This window comes from Geospiza fortis, unplaced genomic scaffold (genome assembly GCF_000277835.1).
Source record: "Geospiza fortis unplaced genomic scaffold, GeoFor_1.0 scaffold95, whole genome shotgun sequence".
NCBI classification, from domain to species: Eukaryota; Metazoa; Chordata; class Aves; order Passeriformes; family Thraupidae; genus Geospiza; species Geospiza fortis.
Window position 1 is genome coordinate 6,502,111 of NW_005054333.1, and position 13,288 is coordinate 6,515,398.

Here is a 13,288-nt window from a genome sequence, read left to right on the forward strand (position 1 = left end):
TCTACTCACCATTCCAACTGATATTTGAGGGATAAAAGACAAAGCAAGTTTAGAATAAAAATCCCAGCCAAATCAGCCAAACAAAGGGCAGTTTCATAGACAAGAAAGTTTATTTTTAAGTAGCGCATACTCCATACATTTCTTGGGCTACATCAGCTGGTACATCACCTTTGGCAAGGATGTATATCACCCAGGGATATATATCACTTGGAGTATCACCCAAGATGTGCTTACCAGCACCCACTTAAAGTATTAGATTTATTACACATTTTTAGGGTGTATGGAAGTTGGAATCAGATGAGAGAGGTGGCAAGATATGATTTGAGTTATTTTTTCACTGATACAATTTTTGGCAATTGCTCTGACACACCTTCTTTGCAAAATTCAAAGATAAATCCTCTCATCATCAATGTAGAAAACCAGAGACATAACTGCAAGAGTATAATTATTATGTTCATACTCTATGGAAGAATGTCAATACTGTATTTAGCCCCAGTACATTTTCTTTGCCTTGTATACAAGGTATTTAACAGGAAGGAGAAAGATCCTCCTGGAAGACAGCTGGCCCAGATTTCTGTCATGGAATAGGAATATGGCATCTATCATATGCAGGAATAGTGATGAATAGCATTAAAACCTAATAAGGCCACAAGAGTCATTGGGAATTGGTGTGATGCTGTTTCTAGGAATGGTGCATAATTTCTGCTTTTTCACATCTCTCTGTTTCACTTGGCTCCTCAACACACTGCCCTGGGCTGAAGCCCTGCACCAGAGAGGACACTTGCCTCTGCAAGAGCTACAGTCAGTATTTCAGAAAAGTCAACAGTCCCCAGGTTGAGCAGAAATTTAGCCATGGGACTTTTGGTGAAAGGTGAAATTAGACCACATTAAAAATCTCTTAGGCAAATGATAAAATAGTAATGCACTGTGTTTTATGCCATCTGGGTTTCATTAATAGATTATGTTATAGAACCTGTTCCATAAGCAAATACATAAATGCTTATTCACTGCATCTTATCAAATACTTAAAAACAGATTTGGAAATGCATGCACAAATAAATGACTCCAATTCAGTTTGGCATTATTCCTGGATTCATGATCCTGCTTATCATCAGATACTCAATTTTGTGCTGGTATTCATGAAGGTGCCCACCAATCACCTCAGATTTCTGAATGTGTGACAGAAATGCACTGTTATTCATTGTTTGTTCTTTCTCTCTCATTGAAGGGGGCAATTCTTCAGATGGGGCAGCAGGAAGCATGACCCATTCCATGCTGTGACTGGAGAACTTGAGGCCTTTCAGGTCTGAAACCCGAGCAGAGAAATGAGGAGGTGTAAACCCTCACACAGCAAAATGAACCCTGTGTGACGCAGGAATGTTGAGTTTCACACAGGGCTGGTGATGGTATTTTAAAATTTTGATGAATGTGAGGTAAAAACCTACATCTTGCAGTGTTGGTGTAAAAGATTTCATAGTTAATATTTTGCCCTGCTAATCTGCAGCTTCTTCTTCCCTGCAAGTTTTCGCTCTAATTGGTGTCTCAGTGTCACACTTATTACAAAATATTCTTGGACTGAAACTTTTTTTACCACTGAATCCCAGAAATCTCAACTTATTTTTGAGCAACAAAATATGTTTCTAAATATCTAAATATTCTAAATATTTCCATTGTCAGGAGATTCTGCTATATAACTTGAAATATGAAGCAAAAGCTTTTCACAGAAGAAAAAACCTGGCAGAACTGGTAACTGACTGCAAAGACTGCTATACTCCCCAACGTCTGCCTTTCCTATTAATGGAGCAAAACAATTAATAAAAGGGAATCTATTTTGAGTAATTATGCATGACTTATTTACATGAAGAGTCTCTGGGTGCAAAGTTCTGTACCTCCTAGTAATTTATGGGCTGTGTTTCTAATATAGGCAGTAAGATGCCAAAATATTTACTATAGTGCTCTTTGCAGCGTGGCATTATGAAACAATTAATATTTTTGCATATTATTGCCCTTTCCTTTTTACAATTTTTAACAATTTTACACTTTTAACAGTTCCACTAATTAACTATAATGGGCATTCTATACCTGATTTTTAACCTGCTCTTTTTATATAAATTGCCTCTCAATGTCATTAACTTCCATTGGCACCTTCTAAAACACCCACATTTGAATTTTTTGTAATTTAGAATTCTCTGGAGAAGATTCAGGTGGTGAAAAACATTTATTTTAGCATTAGGAAAGATGAAAGCTACAAAATTATTCCAAGGCTTTAGGAATAGGAAAGATAAAGTCTTGATTTTCAAAGATGACCGCCCAAAATATCATGATATGGAAACAAGCTTGCTTGAACAAGTTTTTATATTGTATTTGCTGGATACACAAACCAAAAATCTAAACAATGACAGTACTGCTAAATTAAGCATATATTTCTGTACATTCTTCTGTATTACATGCTAGGCAATGCTGCACAGGATAAATGTTACAGAGATATACAATCTATAATTTGTACTACTCTCCATTCCCTTATTCTCTTGCAAGCCCATGTGGGACAATCTTGTCCATAGTTGTTTCATGAGTCTTTATTTCCGGCGTCCCCACATTAGCTAACTGGTTTATGATTTGAAATTTTGATTGCACTTGAGGAAACACTGAAAGACCAATAGGAGGCTCAAGTTCTATATTTGGTGTTCCCTGATGTAAAGGTATTTAAAGTTTTAAAAATAAAGGGAAGGAAGGAAGGAAGGAAGGAAGGAAGGAAGGAAGGAAGGAAGGAAGGAAGGAAGGAAGGAAGGAAGGAAGGAAGGAAGGAAGGAAGGAAGGAAGGAAGGAAGGATAAAATTACAGCTTCATATTCGCAAAAGTCCAGTGTGCTATGCCTCTAAAGACTCAGATGCTTAACATGAAACTTCTGAATTTTGAATTCCTTGTTAAGTAATAAAAGTCTTGAGATGTGAGATTGATGGTTAAGTGCAGTCAGTGAAATGGCCATATTTCCTTTAGTTCTGATGTCTACTTCAGAGTTCTCTTTCCCATACTTCTAATATGTCAAACAGCCATATACAGTTTCTAGATGTCAGAATTCAAACAAAGTTGAAGTAACACTGATGAAATGAGTAAGGCTCATGCTAGCTGACACAGGGATTTTGGTTTATGGTTATGGGATGAGTCTGCCTGTGAAGCACCTTTGGGAGTTTCTGAGAAATGCCATCTCCCGTTAAATGTTAAATGAGTGTGTGCTAAATTTGACTCTGTTGTTTGTCTCTGGTGTGAGATATTTCATAATAGCATAGTTTATTGCAAGACAACCATTTTTTAACAGCCTGGATGTCCTGAAATCATCCAGGAGTGATTTTCTCAAAGTATTCATGATAACAACAGTATAATAAATGTCCTTACTCTGAAAATAGGCAAAAGCAATGTCCTGAAGACCTTCCTGTCTCTCTGCTTTGTCCCAGCACCCAGAAAATCAATGCAAGTATTATGATTTAAAAGCAGTCTCTGAAGAAAATATTTTAAGTGTGGATGGAAATGCCCTTGCTCCTTGACATTTATTATATACGGGTTTATTAGACAAAAAAACAAAAAGTATTTCGGATGTTCATTTCTATGAATTTGATAAATTTTAACTTCAAAAGGGAAAAAGGGAAGGAAGCTTTCAGTGTCCAGGTTCCCTCTTTATTTGAAAGACCAAACATGATTCAGAGGTTTTTTGGGGTTTTTGCATTGTCTATATGGGGAGACCAAGAACACAACTCATTTAAGGTGGTGACAAGAATGCCTCACGTTAGACAGAGAAATGCCCCCCCATACACACTTTCAAATTGTAAATTGAAGATTAACAGACGCAAAATGAATTTTAAATATGCAGTGTTGATGCTGTCCCTAGAAATCTCAACATGTCACCATAATGACTAGGACTCCAAGCAGTACCAAAGAGTTATTTTTAGCAAACAGCTGACAGTGACTCACAAACTTGAAAGGAATTGTAGCAGTGAAGCACAAAGGAGGACATTGCTAATATTCATGTTTTCCCACAGATAAACTCAACCTCTTGCACAGTGATAGACTACACATAAGGATGCCTCATACCCGGGTGCTGAGATGGTTTTCCTGTAAAACAAAGACTGACTAAAACACTATGCAGATCCTTAAGAATCAAAGGCCTCTGGCTTTACAAGACCAATTTACAGCCTGATTTTAAGTTCTCGTTTTCAATGCCAGACAGGTTCAAAAAGAATGTCTGTTTTCATTTCAGCTGGGCTAAATCCTTTCCCACTATTTACTAGACTGCAGCTATCAAATGAAGATATGATGTCTGTGTTTGGGTTAGTTGGTTTAAATTCTAATGACCATGATGTAATCACTATAATCAAGCAAAGCTTGTCTGTCTTTGGGTTTGGGTCTCTTTGCCATAGGCCCAGAGTTTTTAGCTGTGTCATTTAAACTAACCATAACACTGCCTAATTTTCAATTAACAGTGAGATTGTTATACAAAGTTGTGTGGCCCTAATTTAAAAGCTGCTTTCCAATGCTCTTTGTTCTTTTTTAAAAGTTTACTAATATTTAGATAAGTAACCTCAATTTGCAGTTAATCTCTGCAGTTAATGCTTTGTTAAACTGAACTTTCCCTGGGCTTTTTGTTGGTAGTCATCAGGAGTGGATTATTTTCCAAATGTACTCATTAATTCTCTTCACATCCAGTATAGATGGGACTTTTGGGCAGGGTTACTCAGGAAGAGCTTTATTTAAATGAATTCTGAAAATTTGTAAGAAAAAATAAACTAAATTATGTTCATTTGATGCCCTAGTTCCTATGTGCATTTAGATATTTTTGGGAAAATTATAGGTTGTATATGTCTTGCTTTTTTCAGAAGGAAAGGTGGGAGCTCTGAATAAATTGCAATGCTGAAGCAATGGAGGGCAAATAAAGCAACAGAATTCAAATTATTGCTATGTTTAGCTTTATTTGCCTTCATCTCCTCTCTATCTGAAAGCTTGGTTCCTTGCCTTTGAAAGTAAAATGTCTACATTTTTTATATCATTTCTTCAATATGTGAAAATTAATCTAAGAAAATAATAAGCTCTAAATGCATTGAGTTTTGCAGAACTCTGCTTGCAAGAAGATCTTAAAAATTTCTGAAGATTAAATGAATGAGAGACAAAACACACATACACGCAATAAGCACTAAATAGTTAGGCTAAGTGTCAAGAAAAAGTTCCTGCCAAGTAGAAGTTTTCAAGGAACAATCAGCTCAAGGAAACACATATTTGGGATTTTAAAACTTCATAGGAAGCAAACGTTACAGAACAATTCTTCATTGGAATAAGATGGGCTGATGCTCTATGTCATCCTGCTTGAATGTCTCAGATGCATTTTGTTGTTCTTATATTGGGGCATAGGATTCATGTGTTAGTTTATCCCCAAGGTATGTCTGCTCCAGTACCCTGTTTCTGATAGGAATCCACTGCAGTTGTTTAAGGGAGTATCTAAAAGAAGGCATATTTAAATAATTTGATTAAGTCTTCATAAAATTAGATAAATATAAATGGTATGGAAGTTACACGTGATTTCTTTCTATTGCCACTTATTTAGGAAATCCTGGATGCTGGATGATGTGTAAATGCAATCATTGAGCATTCTTTATTTCAACTTCATGCAGCATGGATTCCTGTTTAGGAAAGAGGAAATTTTTTGGACATAAATCAGCCAAACTGTTTTTCACTCTGTCTAGGGCAAGCTGCTTATGACCAGCCCCAATAAAGGGCTTACTGTGTGTTTGATTGTCATGTCTGGGTTTCCTACAATGGCTCACATGCAAGTCAGGGTCTTTCCTGGGAACAGAAGATTGCTCAGCCTCTGATATCCACTTGGTATTTACAGTTGTAGTAAAGTCTATCTAATTTTTAACTCAAAATTTTCCTCTAAGGAATTGAAAAGTTTTGCATATTAAAAGAAAGCCATCTGCAACTATATGTAAAAAAAAAAAAAAAACCTAAAGGTTTTTGTTTATGCAATCTTCATAGCATCATAGAATCACCAAGGTTGGGAGAGACCTTTAAGATCATCAAGTCCAACTGTCAACTCAGCACTGCAACTGTGACTCCTAAACCACTAAACTATATTACACAGAAATCTTGAGATTGACTTTTTGCATAGCAAATCACAACCCAAGTTAAATTTGTGAACAGCTACACTGAAATTTTGTCTCCATGCAAGTATATGCAGCCAAAGTATTATCCCTTATGTCAGAAATTGCTCATTTTTGATTCCATTATTTTGTGTTTATAAAAGGATCATTCTTAGTGTGAGTTTGGAACAAGACATGATGAAATGAAGTGTGAAGAGATCTTCTCATTGCACCTGCTGTGGTGAAGCAGCCTGCTTTAAGCTTTTTTCTCTTATTTTGGGACTATTTAAACTTCAAGGCCTATACTGCAGAATCAAATAAAATCTTTGCACAGGCAGGCAGGCAGGCAGTGATCCAGCTCTGCAAACGTAGTGATGAAAAAGGTCAGAAGAAACTAATCTAAACTGAAAGGAATAAAAAAAGCAGAAGGCACTCGTCTGGAGTCAGGTTCTGCCCATTAACATGGTGTAGCCATGACTCACTGGGCACTTCTTAACAGCAGCTCCCAATGAACAGAGGGTTTGTAATGTCCCCAAGGGCCACAGGGAAGGTCTTGTCACTGACTTCTTTATTTCCAGGCCCAGAGCAAAGTGTGAAGTTAGCAGCCAGCCAGCCAAAAAAGAAAGCCTATCTTCCATATTTCCCCGTGCCCAAAATTCACACTTAAAATGCCAGTCTAGCCAGCAGTAATTCCTTTTTTCTGGTACTTCCATCTGGAAAGCAGTGAACATGGATATCTTGCAGGCCAGCCAAATTTGAAGCACTTACACTACCTGGAAAAAATCTTTCCAAGCTGTCCAAACCCCTCTGAATTCATCAGACTACTTCTCTGACCATCTTAATCCTGATATTCTAGTTTTTAGAGACCTGGGGAATGATCACAGATACTTATGATTTCCCCTGTGTAATCCAGGAGCAGAGCTAGATGAACACCAACAAAATCCCCTCAGTTTGATTGCTGTTTTCCTTGTACTGGATTATGTTAATTTCTGTTCTGGTGGCACATTCCCAAAAATTTTTCCCCACGACATGTGCCAGTATTTTACCTTTTAATTTGCTGTTGGACCAGCTTGCAACTGATCATCAGAACCTCATTTTAGCACCTAAAAGCTGTCAAATCATATGATTTGCCAGCTCTCCCCTGTAATTCAAGACAGGAAGTAGATGCATATGAATGGGCATTTATCCCACCTGTCTTCAAAACCCTTTCTTAAAATTGAACAGCTTGTTCTCAAAGGGAGTTTTTTTAGCATTTCCCAACTATCAAGGGACAAAAACCAGAAGATAAGAAACCAGCTCTGATAGAGGGTTGAGAAGCAAACAGTGAAGCAGCTGAACCCCTGTGTGCTCTGTCACGTAACCAGACACACAGAACCACCAGCTGAAAACTTCTGGCCCCAAAGGCTGCCAGCTGGTTGTTGTTGTTGTAGTTTTAGAGGAAGAGAAATAATGCACAATGGCTTAGCATCTGAGACAAGAGTAATAGGCAGCAAGAGTAATGGAAGGAAGTGGGAATTAGTGTTGCTTACCATGAGGATAGTAGCAATTGCAAGAGTTACTACTAGACTGACTTTAGAAGTTCAGGAAGGATTGAGAGCACTAGCAGATTACTTCTGTGCTGTGTAAATCTTCAAATGTGGCTGAAATGTGGCCTCTGATATTTTTCAGATAAGAATATCTTTAAGAAATAATTTCTTGGCTTGCAGAGCACTTGCACGTATACATCTATTTCAAGATATAAAGATACAGAAATATCTGGACAATATCCCTCTCTTATTTAAATTTAGATTACTGATTACCTACATATCTACCTGCTCCAAGAGACTATGATAACATGGTTGCATCCCCATTCAGGACACAGGACAGAGCAACAGTGGCAACAATCCCAGGCTCAAGTACTCAGTCCATAATGCCTCCCAGAAAAGCAGGAGAAATCTTGCTCAAGGCAGGTGTGAAACTACTGTCCCCAAAAGGATGATGAGGTATTTTTCATTTCTGAACTATTAATTAGTACTAAACTCATCTCGCTGACCTATTAATTAGAACTAAACTCATCCCTCTGCCAGCCCTCATGAGACATGACCATTGCTGCTGCAGCTTCTAGAAATTAAAGAATGTTTATATTCTTCCAGCTCCATGAGTCCAAGTGCTAACCTGAGCAGTCTTCCACAAAGTTGAAATAACTTAATGGGAATGATGTAATGCTGTGTGTGTTCAGGTTCTTTACATGCCAGTGTCCTGCAAAAGCATTTCCTCTCAAAGAGTAAATTCTAGATGGTGAAGCCTGCTGCAAACCACCCACCCACACTCAGCCTTTCTCTCCTCCCTCACAATTATTTTTTTAATAAATTGATCAGAAAATAGCCCATTTTTTCATTTCTTCAGTCAACAACAGTGTCTACATTATTACTATACATTTGACAAGTAGAGAACATTGCTAGCTGAGCTGCTAGGCCAGAGATTTTTACACTGCTTTTGGTTATTTTTACCTATAAATTGACATGCTAAATCTGGTTTACTTAACATGTTTTATTCAAGCTTCATTCACCTATAGACATCTGTGTTATATGGCACAGTATATCTGTAAGCAAAATCAAGATGAAGTGGAACATATTCATTCATGGAAGGTTTTTTTTAGAAGCAAGGAAATACTTAAAATTTTTCTCAGTATTAGAGTCAACACTTTAAAAAACCCCAAAATATACAGATATTGAAATAAAAACTGTGATGTTTATGAAGAGTAGCAACTATTGAATGAAAGTAAAAATAGAAAAGATCAATGTTTAAAGCCCTTTTTTTGTTCTTATTTTAGAAAATGACTACACAAAGCAAATCTAAAGAGTGGAATAGGATTTCATGTTTTATTGGCATTTGGGGAAACTTTATACTCTGTCTCTGGAAAATCAGAAAGGGAAGTGGTTGCAAAGAATCCACATAATAATGTATGGGAAAGCCAGCTAGAATTTACAAGGGAGTGGACGGTGCTGGTAAATCAAAAGGTTGCCAGATCCCATGGTTCACAATTAATAATAGTGGGGTGTTCCACCAGCAAGCAGTTTCTGCATTTTCCTTTCCTTTATTACCATTTCATTCCCACTAAGCCACCAAATTATTTTTCTTAACTATTGATACAAAATAGATGTTGTTAGTAAAAACATATCAGGTATATAACGAGAAGCAAATAAGCCTATTACAGTTTCATAAATACCATGAAAATTCCAAACTGTAGGGTGTTTTGTTTTGTTTTTTCTTGCTGAAAAATAAGCTTTTATGGCCAAATGTTATGAGAACCAAGTGTTCACAATATCCAGAGTTTCAATGCTCAGTTTGAAGGCTCATTTTTAGCTATATAGCACAGTCTGCACTCTTGATTTGGTGCCAGTCCAGATGGAGTCCCAGAAGGGGATGTTTAGGGACAGCTACTGACAGGATCTAGCTAATATTGGGAAATATTTTTTGTGGCATTTCACAACATCAAATATCACAAGTGTCACCCTTGTGTGCCACCACATGGTTTTTGAGGAGCCAAGTAAACAGTATCACTAAACAAAACACATTGCCTTATAAAGTGAAAAGAAATTCTATCTGCCTGTGCAATTGCAGCTCTTGAAAAGGTTTTGCCCTATATCCAAACTATTTTGATGTATTATTTATGTCTCATATTTATTTGTGGTATTGATATCCAAAGGATATTTAGAGCAGAGAAACAGAGAAATGGCATTTCACAAAGTTTGCTCTGAAGTACAAGAGGAGGAAACAAGAAACTGGGTTTCCTAGGAATCAGCCTTGGAAATAGGCATTTTCCCCACAAGAGGAATTTGTCTGTCAAGCCCCTCAGTTTTACATGTCTCAAAATGCCTTCTTATTGACCACAGCTAGTACATGGTTATGGGTCCTTTGCCTTAGTTTTAAGTAAGAAATGAGCTCTAAAGAAGACAGATTCTGGTTTCAGAGTTCCTGATATATAGGACCTAAAAACACTCTTGCAAATATTGGTAATCAAAACTTCAAAGCAAAAATCAACAGCTGTTGATTTTTGTCTGTGTTGGACTTTGTGCTCCCAGCCAAATTTACAGTGGTTTGCTCCCCAAAAGGAATATATAAGTTGTCAGAACTCATCTCTGCTTTACAAAAAAGGTTTTTAAAGTTTAAGAGATAAAAATAATTCTGAATATATTTCTAATCAAAATTGAGCTAAATCATTCTTAGAGTTTGAGAAGTGAAGTAGTTCCCCCAAGTTCTCAGATCTGTCCATAAGGACAAAAATCCCTTTGACATTGAATACAATGGAGGGGAGTCTGACACCAGACATTTCTGTAAAGATTTATGCATACTTTCAGTTCTCTAAACCTTGTTATACATTGTACGAAAGACAGTATGCCATATGGTGTAAGTAATTTCAGTGTACATTTTCAGTGAGTCCATAACCCCGCCAGCTCAGACCTAGTACCTGTTTTAAACTAATATATACTGACAACTTCAAACCTAACTCAAACACACTAATGCCTGCCACCATGGCCACTATACTCAGGAATTTTTGGGGGTAATTTAGGCCTAGGATTTGAAATTAAATTAAGTTGTGCTGACTACACTTGACCTTGTATATATTATGCTCACAGCTAAAGTTGACAGAAGTGTACAGAACTAATGTGAAGGCTCAGTTTGGGCTTACAGAAGATTCAGACAGGTATCCTGCTTCATAGAGAGATGCCACTGGTTTTGACATCAGCTCTGGGAAGACAAGGAGCTATGTTTTGATCAGAATTGAGGAAAGACTAAAATCTTCAGTTAGAGCTAATTTTATCGTTTTAGCCAGAAAGTCTGATCAACCAAATTTTTGTCCACTTCATATCTGAAACGGGCGCTAGTAATCCACCTGCCTGGATAAAGTTATGAGAAGATCAGATTTGTCGTGGGGTAAACTAGGGAAAGGAACAAACTGTAGACCACAACAGGGGATGTAACATTTGACCTTGTTAAAGTACTTGACATTCTGGGAAGGTATTTACAGGGAGCAAGCAGATTTCTCAGAGACATAACTGCAGAGAGAAGGAAACATTGCTCGTTACTTCTCTTGCATTTCAAAACTTTCTCCAAGATGAGACAGGATACCGACATTTATTCAGCAAAGTTTTAGTGATAAAATTGGAAGAGGTCATACTTCTCAGTTGTCTGCAGTGGAAGCAACAACAGGAATGTTCTTTTATAAGGAGTACAAGCAAAGGCAGTTCAAATTCAGAAGCTCTTCAGAAACCAAAGGAAACCAAATGTAGGATTTCATTTCTAGACAAGCCAGGATTTGGCTTTTTCTAAGTGAATGTTTTTTGTGTTTGCATCATCACTTCTTCCATAATAGGCTTTTGATTGACAGATTATTGCAGGAATATCTAAGAATATGACTGCTAACACACAGTTTTGTAATAGCAGGCTGCAATCAGAGCCTGAGCTCAGCTTGAGTCATTGTTGTTTGTGAATGTGAGCCAGAAGTACTGGAATCCTTATTTCAGAGGTTGAGATTTTGCGGCATCCTTCTGGCAACAATAGTGCATCAGAGGTTCACCTTCAAGACCACGTTGGCAAACATGTTGTGACATTTGTGGTAGACACTTGACAATGGAAAACCTTAGGATGAATTTTCAGCTCATAAATAAAACAATAAGGGCTCATGCTTGCATGATCATGGCTGTTGAACCTGGCCATCTGTATAATGTTCCCACTTGCAATGACCTTCCTTAAGATGAGCAATCCATCATTATATAGCAAGTACGTAATTATGGTTAAAGACTTGTTTTGACAATATTTCCAACATTATTGCAACCTGCTCCAGAATTTCTTTATATCAGCTGATCTCAGGGACTTCACAAGTGACTTCTTTTCCAAACAAAATAAGCAACTCCCTTCTCTCAAAAATACAAGTGGGCCAGTGCCATTTAGCAGAATTACTAAAAATAGTTTTTAAACTAATTTTGTTGTTCACTGGAAGCAGGATAGTGTTTGAAGTCTAGTATACAGATTTCCAGTCTCAGACATTTTGTGAATGGAGACAAATCTATGAGAACCATTAATACACTAATGCTGTCACTCAGAATTGTTCAGGGTACTCAATTCACTATTTGCCTAATTAAGAAGCTGAACTTGATTAATGCACAATTAAGTTCAATATCTGCAGGATTACAGACCTTTAAATTAGTTTGAGTGGAAAATTCTCATTCCCCATAACACACAATCTGGAATGAAAAAAAAGAATTTTAAAACCTGATGAAGACATGAATTTTTATGACATCATACAAATTCTTCATAGTGACTTGCAAGAATTAAGACTCATTTCATTGGAAAAATAGCCCAAAGTATATTTTTAGAGATGTTTATATATTTGCAAAATATTTATCTCTAGTGTAAGTGACATGGAGAGAGTATTTGACAATGTGTTATAGTTTAAGGACCTTGTTGTACTTGCTGAGAGTGAGTCACTCCTGATTTTGTTACTCATGAATCCATTCCAGAGTCAGACAGCCATTCCAAACCCTATTGCTTAGATTAACAGTACTTATCTTCCATGTATTAGGATATGTATTTGTTATACTCCTTTCTCATTGGTAATGTCTCTCTCTTTTTCATGGCATGTATGTACATCTATGTACAAGAAATACATGCCTAGAAGATATGCATACTTTATATAAATACATACCTGTGTCTGTGCTCCTTTTCTTATATCTGAAAATGTGTGGGTTTAGCAATTTTTTTTTACATTAGCTTTTAATATCAAAACCTGCAGTGCTAGAGCATTAAGGAAATCTGGAAGAGCAATGCTTAAAGATACACTTGAATACAGGCAAGGTAATTTAAAAGTTGGTGTGGTAGCCACTAGTAAGTATTGGCTTTTTTACAGCAATCAGAAATGTATCTGTTTTATTTTTAGCTATTCCTGGTGTAATCTTACAGCTTTCATTCATGAACTTATGGATTGTAACACTTCAAGTTATTTCCTTACTGTACAGTGGGGCTCCAAATTTATTTCCTGACATAAAATTCATGGTGTTTTCTTATTATTTTTTAATTAAGTAGCCTTAGCAGTCATCAAATTTTTGGACAGCAGTCCAAGAAGTGTGAAATTCCAAATTTAAGCATCTCCGGGATGGAACCAGGAACTATTTCCCAAATGT

General features: G+C 36.8%; 1 long non-coding RNA gene across 1 annotated transcript in view; it reads right to left on the minus strand.

Moving 5' to 3' along the window:
* The window catches only part of LOC115947954, a 56,919-nt gene that overhangs the window by 12,701 nt on the left and 30,930 nt on the right, over positions 1-13,288 (minus strand). The gene's annotated exons all lie outside the window — the stretch shown is intronic.